Source organism: Pipistrellus kuhlii, unplaced genomic scaffold (genome assembly GCF_014108245.1).
Source record: "Pipistrellus kuhlii isolate mPipKuh1 unplaced genomic scaffold, mPipKuh1.p scaffold_m20_p_14, whole genome shotgun sequence".
Lineage (NCBI taxonomy): Eukaryota > Metazoa > Chordata > Mammalia > Chiroptera > Vespertilionidae > Pipistrellus > Pipistrellus kuhlii.
Window position 1 is genome coordinate 42,395,928 of NW_023425449.1, and position 9,349 is coordinate 42,405,276.

A 9,349-nucleotide genomic window follows, 5' to 3' on the forward strand; every position below is an offset into this window, starting at 1 on the left:
AGTGTGTGTGTGTGTGTGTGTGTGTGTGTGTGTATTTGTGTGAATGAGTGAGTGGAGGTGGGTGAGAAGGAATAAGTGGAAGTGTGTGAGTGTGTAAGAATAAGTGAGCGGAGGTGTGTGTGTATGTGTGTATGTGTAAGAATGAGTGAGGTAAAAGGTCAGATCCTTGTTCAACATCTTGCTAGAGATTTAGAAACAATATAATTTAGCCATGACCTTTAAAGCAAATATTTTGATTTTTTACACACACAAAGGTGATAATGGTGCCTTTCCTTGCTCAGTTCTGCATTGCTGTCTTTCCGCTGAGAGACCGAGGCCTCCATCTGTGGTCCTTGCCTTTGCATGTCCGTGGTAAGAGATGCGGCTGTACAGACTGTAGCTGCAGTCCCAGCCCAGAATGTGCTTTCTGCTCAGCATGGCCATCAGGAAACATGCCTCCCGGTCCCTTCCTGCTAATGATGTACTGTGGCATGCTCGGAAGGGTCTGACCTGGCCTCTGACCTTCTCAGTTGCCACTTTTTCTCCTCCATGCACTGCTGCCTTTGGGAAAAAGGACTGTTTGTTTTGTGAGAATCAATATTTTTAAACATCAATTCCATTTACACCTTCCCATTATTATACTCACCAACACAAGTCAATGTAGTGCATCGAACCGTTTAGAATCTAGAGTCTTTGTGCACCTGCACCCCTACTCCCAACCCCCTCTCACACACATTGCCCGCATGCCCTCTTATTCCCAAGAAATCAGACCTTTGTGGCCTGACTTAATTTTATTCTGAAAGAAACCCAAGTAATTGCATCAGGATATTTCTCCGTGAGGCTGCATTTATGTCTCTAAATATTGCATGCTTGCTGCCATCTTTCTACAGGTTGTTGCACGTCTATGCCAGAAGCAAAGGAAGATTTGGTTTTTAATAGACTATTCCTTTGTTATTTTATTATGTGTAACCGTTCTCCACCTTGGAAATGTTTCAGTGCATGCACACCACAATTAATCAGCAAGGTTGTGTTAAGAGCCTTCTTTCAGCCCTTCTAATGAAATGTGAGATAATGATAAATACTTCTTGGTGTTGAATAAGTGTTGTGTTATGTTGATTCTGATTTATCCTGAAGTCGCTACTGACAGCCTCTTCCTTTATAATTTCACGTATTTCATCCTTTGATTCTGTCAGCACAGCTTCCTGACAATCAGTTGAAAAGTGAGGTTCTTTTTGTCTGTTTATTACTTTGTTTACCCAGGACTAAAATAGCAGCTTAACTACTTGTTTTGTCACAGTTACATGATGTAAATTTTAACAAGAATTTAATCTGGAGGCAGGAGTGCTATCAGAAAAGTTAACTCTTCTGAGTGATATAAAACATTTTCAAAATAAATATATAGATCTGGTTTGCTGCAATGATTGAAAAGGAGAATGCTGCCGAGACCGGTTTGGCTCAATGGATAGAGCGTTGGCTTGGGGACTGAAGGGTCCCGGGTTCGATTCCAGTCAAGGGCATGTACCTTGGTTGCGGGCATATCCCCAGTAGGGGGTGTGCAAGAGGCAGCTGACCGATGACTCTCTCTCATCGATATTTCTAACTCTCTATCTCTCTCCCTTCCTCTCTGTACAAAATCAATAAGATATATATATTAAAAAAAAAGAAAAAGAAAAGGAGAATGCTGGCATTTCTTACAAAACATACAGACATCGTTCTTGCAGTAGATGCAGTATAGGGTTTCTACTTGCCAACCGAACCTGATTTCCCTCCCTGCTCTGTCATGGCCTTGACTCTAAAAAACTGTACTGTTTTTCACTTCTATGATCAATTTGAAGAAAATCAATTTCATCAGATCCCTCTTATTATTGGACATATTAACTTGCACCCATCTTCTAGGGCTAACAATGTGAAGGATTTTGTGTCTGGAAGGAGCGCCAGCTATGAAATGTATTGTAGAGTGAACATGTTCCAGTGAGTAGAGGTGTCTGGAAGCGGTGTCTGCATCTCACCTGGACATGCAGGTGAGGGGGGCCCCTTCTCTTCCTGGCTGATGAGGCTGGACCTGAACTGAACTTTCCATGAGATTGGAGAACAGGCTACAATTCCACAGACGCCAAGTGCTTTCATTGCTGGACAGAAGGCTTGCCAAGCCATCTCCTCAGGCAGTGAGTCCCAGACTCGATTCTCTGCTCATCTGCCATTTAGCAGGTAAGGAGGAAGCACAATAAACAAACTGAGGCTCCTCCACTGAAAGACACACCATGGGTCCATCAGTGCCTGGGCCCAAACCCCCTCTCTGTGAATTGATGGAAGGAATGGGCAGCTGAGGCCTTCATTTGCAGGCTGTGGTTTATAAATTTCCCTAATAAAACTCATTATTTAGTCTATTCCATGTGACATAGTAGATTCACTTTCTTACCCAACAGTAAGTCTGAGTGTGTTTCCTTACTCTCTCCCCTCCCTCTGCTTTAGATCGTGGCCTCATCACAAATGATGAGGACATTTGTGATGCATTCCCAGGCCTTAGGAGGCTTTGAGACCAGGATCCAGGCTGGTCCATTTTTGTGTCCTGTGGACTGACCAAGCCAGCATTTTTCATTTTTCTCTCCATCTTTCTACTCCAAATGCTCCTCTTTCCTCATGGGGACAGTTGACACACAGTACTTTAAAAAATGATCTGCAATACTATGGCATAAAGACGTAATAGGCACATTTTCCCTATATCCCCCATTATCAGTTAGAAATTCTGGAAGCTATGTATATGAAATAAACAGAAAATGACTAAAGGTAGAGAGAGAAAGGTAGACCAACTGGAAACCACAGTAGCTGGGGAGTGGCATGTGGTGAGTAACTGGGAATGAGCAGCCCAGCCAGGGGAGCACATGAAAACTTCCGTCATGAAGCTTTAACTTCATTGGAAAGTGGGCTGCATTATAAAAATGTTACTTTCATTTCATTTTAAAAATGTGATCTTTCTTCTTGTTATTCTTTTTTAAAATATGTTTTTATTGATTTCAGACAGATGAAGGGAGAGGCGGAGAGTGATAGAAACCTCAGTGATGAAAATCATTGATCAGCTGCCTCTTGCATGCACCCCACTGGAGATTGAGCCCTTAACTTGGGCAAGTGACCTAATTTGTGGGTCAGTTGATGCTCAACCACTGAGCCAAATAGGCTGGGTTGTTACTTTCATTTCTTAAAGAATTTCCACCTAATTTCTACAAATCAATGTATTTAAGTCAAGAGACCACAGCATAACCAAGTTAATTATCAATAGTAGAATTACTACAGCAACATTTCCTGTGTTATCACAGGTATTACATCATTAGGTATACGTGCAAACTATTTTACATGTTACATATTCATTTAAATGTATTATATTTTGTAAAAACATTTAAAATGTTTAGAATATATGGTTAAGTGTGACAGAACAGGATATAAGGTAGATTAAATACAATTATACATGTGTATGAATGAGGTAGGTGCCTGAAAAGGAAGGATTGAAGGCTGTGGGCTAATTTTTATGGTTATATCTACTCACACTAATGATTTTCCTTGTTCATGGATTTGTAAGCCATATCTGGCACCTATTGCTCTGGGGAGACTGAAACAGGACCTTTTGTGGCCTGAAGAGTCGGCAATCCCACTTGGAATGAGGAGCTTCACCTGTGGGAAGTGAACCAGTGTCCAGAGGGACCTCTTGGGAGGAGAGACTGTTTCTGACAGATTGAGGCGGTCACCACCAGGTGCCCTGGGAAGAAAGGACACCTAAGACTCTAAAGAGGACTCTCCTTCAGGGAAGAACTATCAGGGCTGGTGAACAGAGCTGAACAGAAGGACTCATGTGACCCCAGGCAGGCTTGTTCTGCCCCAGCAGAAAAGAGGGAATAGAAACCTGGGTTGATGGAGCCCCTGGCAGGTCTGAGCATGTTGGCTGCAGTGGCTGGATTCTTACAGCCTCATGGTTTGGCACCAAGGTATCCTTGATAAATAGTTACCCTCTGAGCCCAAAGCTCTCTCTTACTGCACTGACAGTTCCAGGAAAGCATTAGAACTTGGCCTGTGATAATTCTCAAGAGAGAAGCATCATGCAGAACCTGTGGAACTGTAGGTGCACATATAATCATGTGAGTTTTGAGGAGAATTAGCCCTCTAGGAAGTGTCTCCCTTAAAAGTAGCCTTCAGTGTATGAGTGGGGTCTAGCCAGTCTGGCCAGGGGAGGGGACATGGACAGTTGGCCAGCCTGCCTGCTGGTCAAACTACTGGTCGAGGGGACAATTTGCATATTAGCCTTTTATTATATAGGATATACACTGAGTGGCCAGATTATTATGCATTCAGTGATCATATAATCTGGCCACTCAGTGTAGATGACCTCACTCCACCTCCCAGCAAGAAAAAAAGTAGGAAGAGAAGGAGTGGCATGAATTCATGCACCAGGCATCAAATATATATATACATACATATATATATATATATGTATGTATATATATATTTGATGCCTGGTGCATGAATTCATATATATATATATATTTTTTCACACACACACACACGTTCAGAGCATAATAATCTGGCCACTCAGTGTATGTCATGTGCTATCATCACAAATATTCAAATTACCCCTGGTGGTAGCTGGAGGTAATGAATATGGATGATCAGAGATCCAATGGCTGAGTCTAACTTAGTGGTTAGAAAAACCACAATGATTATTAAATTTGTGTGTATGTTTGGCTTTTTATAAATGTCCTGTGGAGCTTACACAAGACAAAGTGGAACTACAGGCTGTGAAATTCCAGTTCAGAATATGACTGGAGAATGATAGATTATGATGGCAACCTGGAGCAAATTCCTCATCTCCTGAAGTGCCAGAGCAGATAAGCTGAGGACCGTTACCAGGACTAGATTGTAAAGGTCACTATTGCAGTGGCTTTGAGATACTCCACTTAGTAGGTGTCAAGGTGTGAAAAAGTGATGGGATTCCAAGAAATAGGAAGGCAAGGTTGTGGTGGGGATGACAAATCTGAGGACTTTGAATCCCCAAATTTCCTGAAATCACCCTTGTCTGCCATCTCTTAGCTCTACAACTGTGTCAACACATTGTGTCATTTATTTTGTGCTTATTGTAGTTGTCTTTTTAAACATTTGTTTTGATGGGTAATAACAATAATTTGTCCCTTAGCTGAGTTTCTAAGAATGGCTCCATGCATATGTATGAATCTGGAACCCATCATTGACAGTTGTATGGAGCAGTGATGAACAGCATGATTTTCAGTGACAATGGGATAATTACTGTCTTGTATTCCTGAATAGCCCTTGATCACCACTGCTGCTGGCTCTGTCATTGAATTTGGCATCATATGGTTCCCAGTGGACCAACAACACAGTAAAACCTCAGTGCAGCAAACTAATTCAAGCAAGGGGGGTGCCTGTTAAAGCCAGAAGTCTGTTATATAATAAAGTAGATTTTTTGAAAGCATATGTTAAGAAATTGGCAAAATGGTTAGTTTACCTGTTTTTATTTAAGTAGACATGTCTGTGTAATTAAAAATAGTATGTATGAAAAATTTAATTACACATAAAAGTTTTCTATACGTATTACTGTAATTGAATTTTACGTGACAACAAACCAATTACAGTGCATGAGATGTAGTGTTATCACATGCTAATCATTCCCAAACATTGTTTATGAGGGGTGACTCTTGGATTTACATATGTAGAATATAGTTGTAAATATGTAATACTTATTTATGTCAGTGATATTAGTAGTGTTTTTTCCCCCCAAAATATGGCCTATTCACTAAAATTTGTTAAAAATAACAGTGAATTAATAACAAAAAACAACCTGTTAATTTGATAATACACAAATCTTGGTTAAAAGCATTTTAAAAGTAATAGAAGTGTTAATTTTCATATATGACATACAGACCAGAAATTTTATTTGTTAAATCTGAAGTCTGTTAAATCAAGGTCCATAAAATTGAGGGTTTACTGTATTCTCTTCAGTCTGAAAGGGAAGTTCATAGCTCTACAGTCCTACCTAAAAAAAACAAGAAACAATGAAACAAGCAAAAAGAAAAGCACAGTGTAAGCAGCAGGAAGGAAATAATAAAGATCAGAGTGGATATAAATGACATAGAGACCCCCCCCAAAACACAAAACAAACAAACAAACAAAAACAATCCAACAAAAATAAAACAATACAAAAGATCAACAAAACCAAGAGCTAGTTCTTTGAAAGGCTAAACAAGATTGATGAACCTCTAGCCAGGCTCACCAAGAAGCAAAGAGAGAGGACCCAAATAAACAAAATTAAAAGTGAAAGAGGTAAAGTAACAACCGATCCCACAGAAATACAAACGATTATGGGGAAAAAAATACTATGAACAACTCTGTTCCAACAAAATGAACAACCTAGATAAAATGGACATATTCTTAGAAAAATACAAGCTCCCAAAACTCAACCAAGAAGAATAAAAAAACCTGAATAGGCTGATAACTACGAAAGAAATTGAAACAAAGATAAAAAATCTCCCAGCAAACAAAAGCCTTGGTCCGGATGGCTTTACTGGGGAGTTCTACCAAGCATTCAAAGAACTAAAACATTATCCTTCTTAGACTATTCCAAAAAATTCAAGAATAAGGCACACTTCCAAGCTCTTTCTATGAAGCCAGTATTACCCTAATCTCCAAACCAGATAAAGACACCACAAAAAATAGAACTACAAGCCAATATCCTTGATAAACATAGATGCTAGAATCCTTAACAAAATTCTAGCAAATCAGATTCAGCAATACATTAGATAGATAATACACCATGACCAAGTGGGATTTATCCCGGGAATGCAAGGATGCTACATCACATAAACAAACTGAGAGATAAAAATCACATAATTGATGAAGAAAAAGCACTTGACAAAATCCAACACCTTTTCTTGATAAAAAACCCTCAGCAAAGTGGAAATAGGAGGATCATATTTCAACATAATAAAAGCCCTATATGACACATGTACAGCTAACATCATACTCAATAAGCAAAACTAAATCCATTTCTCCTAAGAACAGGAATAAGATAAGGATGTCCACTTTCACCACTCCTGTTCAACATAGTACTAGAAGTACTAGCCATAGCGATCAGACAAGAAGAAGAAATAAAAGATCCAAATTGGAAAAGAAGAAGTAAAACTGTCCTTATTCACAGATGATATGAAACTATACATTGAAAACTTCAAAGACTCCATAAAAAAATATTAGACCTAAAAAATGAATTTGGCAATGTGGCAGGATACAAAATAAACACCCAGAAATCTATGGCCTTTTTATACATCAATAATAAACTCACAGAAAGAGAAATGAAAAAAATAATCCCATTTACCATTGCACCAAAAAAAATTAAGATACATAGAAATAAATTTAACTAAGAATGTAAAAGACCTGTACTCAGAAAACTATAGGACATTGAAAAAAGAGATAGAGGAAGACATGAAAAAATGGAAGAACATACCATGTTCATGGATTGGTAGAATCAACATCATTAGAATGTCCATATTACCTAAAGTAATCTATAGATTCAATGCAATACTTATTAAAATACCAATTTCAAATATCTAGAACAAACTCTTCAAAAATTCATCTGGAATAAAAAAAGACCCCGAATAGCCACAGCTATCCTGAGAAAGAAGAACAAAGTTGGAGGGATCACAATACCAGACATGAAGCTATATTACCAAGCAATGGTTCTCAAAACTGCCTAGTACTGGCACAAGAACAGACATATAGACCGATGGAACAGAACAGAGGACCTAGAAATAGACTGAAGCCATTATACTCAATTAATATTTGACAAAGGAAGCAAGAGCATACAATGGAGTCAAAACAGACTCTTCAACAAATGGTGCTGAGAAATTTGGTCAGATATATGCAAAAAAATGAAACTAGTTCATCAATTTATACCATACACAAAAACAAACTCAAAGTGGCTGAAGAACTTCAATGTAAGATGGGAAATCATAAAAATCCTACAAGACTCCATAGGCAGCAATATTACAGACATATATTGTAATAGCAATATCTTTATAGATACAGATCCTAGGGCAAGAGAGACTAAGGAGGAAATAAACAAATGGGACTCATCAAAATAAAAAGCTTCTGCACAGCAAAAGAAACCATCAACAAAACAACAAGAAAGCCCACTGTATGCAAGAATATATTTGCCAATGTTGTTTCCGATAAGCGTTTAATATCCAACATTTACAGAGAACTCATACAACTTAATAAAAGGAAAAGAAACAATTGAACCAAAAAATAGGCAATGGACCTAAATAGATACTTTTCATAAGAGGATATTCAGAAAACCAAGAGACATATGAAAACATGCTCAAAGTCACTAATCATCTGAGCAGTGCAAATCAAAACAATGAAATACCATCTCACACCTGTCAGAATGGCTATCATTAACAAATCAACAAATGACAAGTGCTGGTGAGGATGCAGAGTAAAAGGAACCCTCGTGCACTGCTGGTGGGAATGCAGACTGGTGCAGCCACTGTGGAGAACAGTATGGAGTTTCCTCAAAAAACTGAAAATGGAACTCCCATTTGACCCAGTGATCCCACTTCTAGAAATATATCCCAACAAAACAGAAACACCAATCAGAAAGGATATATTTACCCCTATATTCATAGCAGCGCAACTTATAATAGTTAAGATTTAGAAACAACCTAAATGCCCATCAGCAGAGGAGTGGATTAGAAAACTATGGTATATCTACACAATGCAATATTACACTGCTATAAAAAAGAAGGAATTCTTATCACTTACAGCAGCATGGATAGAATTGGAGTGCATTATGCTAAGTGAAATAAGCTAGTCAGTGAAATAAAAATACCACATGATCTCACTCATTTAAGGATAATAAAGAACATCATAACCTGATGAACAAAAAGATAGATACAGAGGCAGAGAAGCATTGAACAGCCTGTCAAATTAGAGCAGGAAGGCTGGGGAGGGTTGTGGAGGGGGGGGAAGAGGGGCGGGGGTAAGCGATCTACCGAAGGACCTGTATGCCTGCAAATAAGCATAACCAATGGATGCACGACACTGTGAGAGTGAGGTGAGGGCATGTGCTGATGTGCTGTCTGATAGGGGAGGCCAGGGGAAGGTCAGTGGGGGAAAAAAGGAGACATATGTATTACTATTTGTAATACTTTAAACAACAAAAAAAGGTTAAAAATAAAAGTATGGTCACTGGTGCAAGTCACATCTTGGATTGCAAGAAGGATGTCCGACTGCAGGTTTAGGTCCAACATCTCCTGAGGGGTCCTAGATTGTGAGAGGATGCAGGCCAGGCTGAGGGACGCCTCCCCCTCCCATG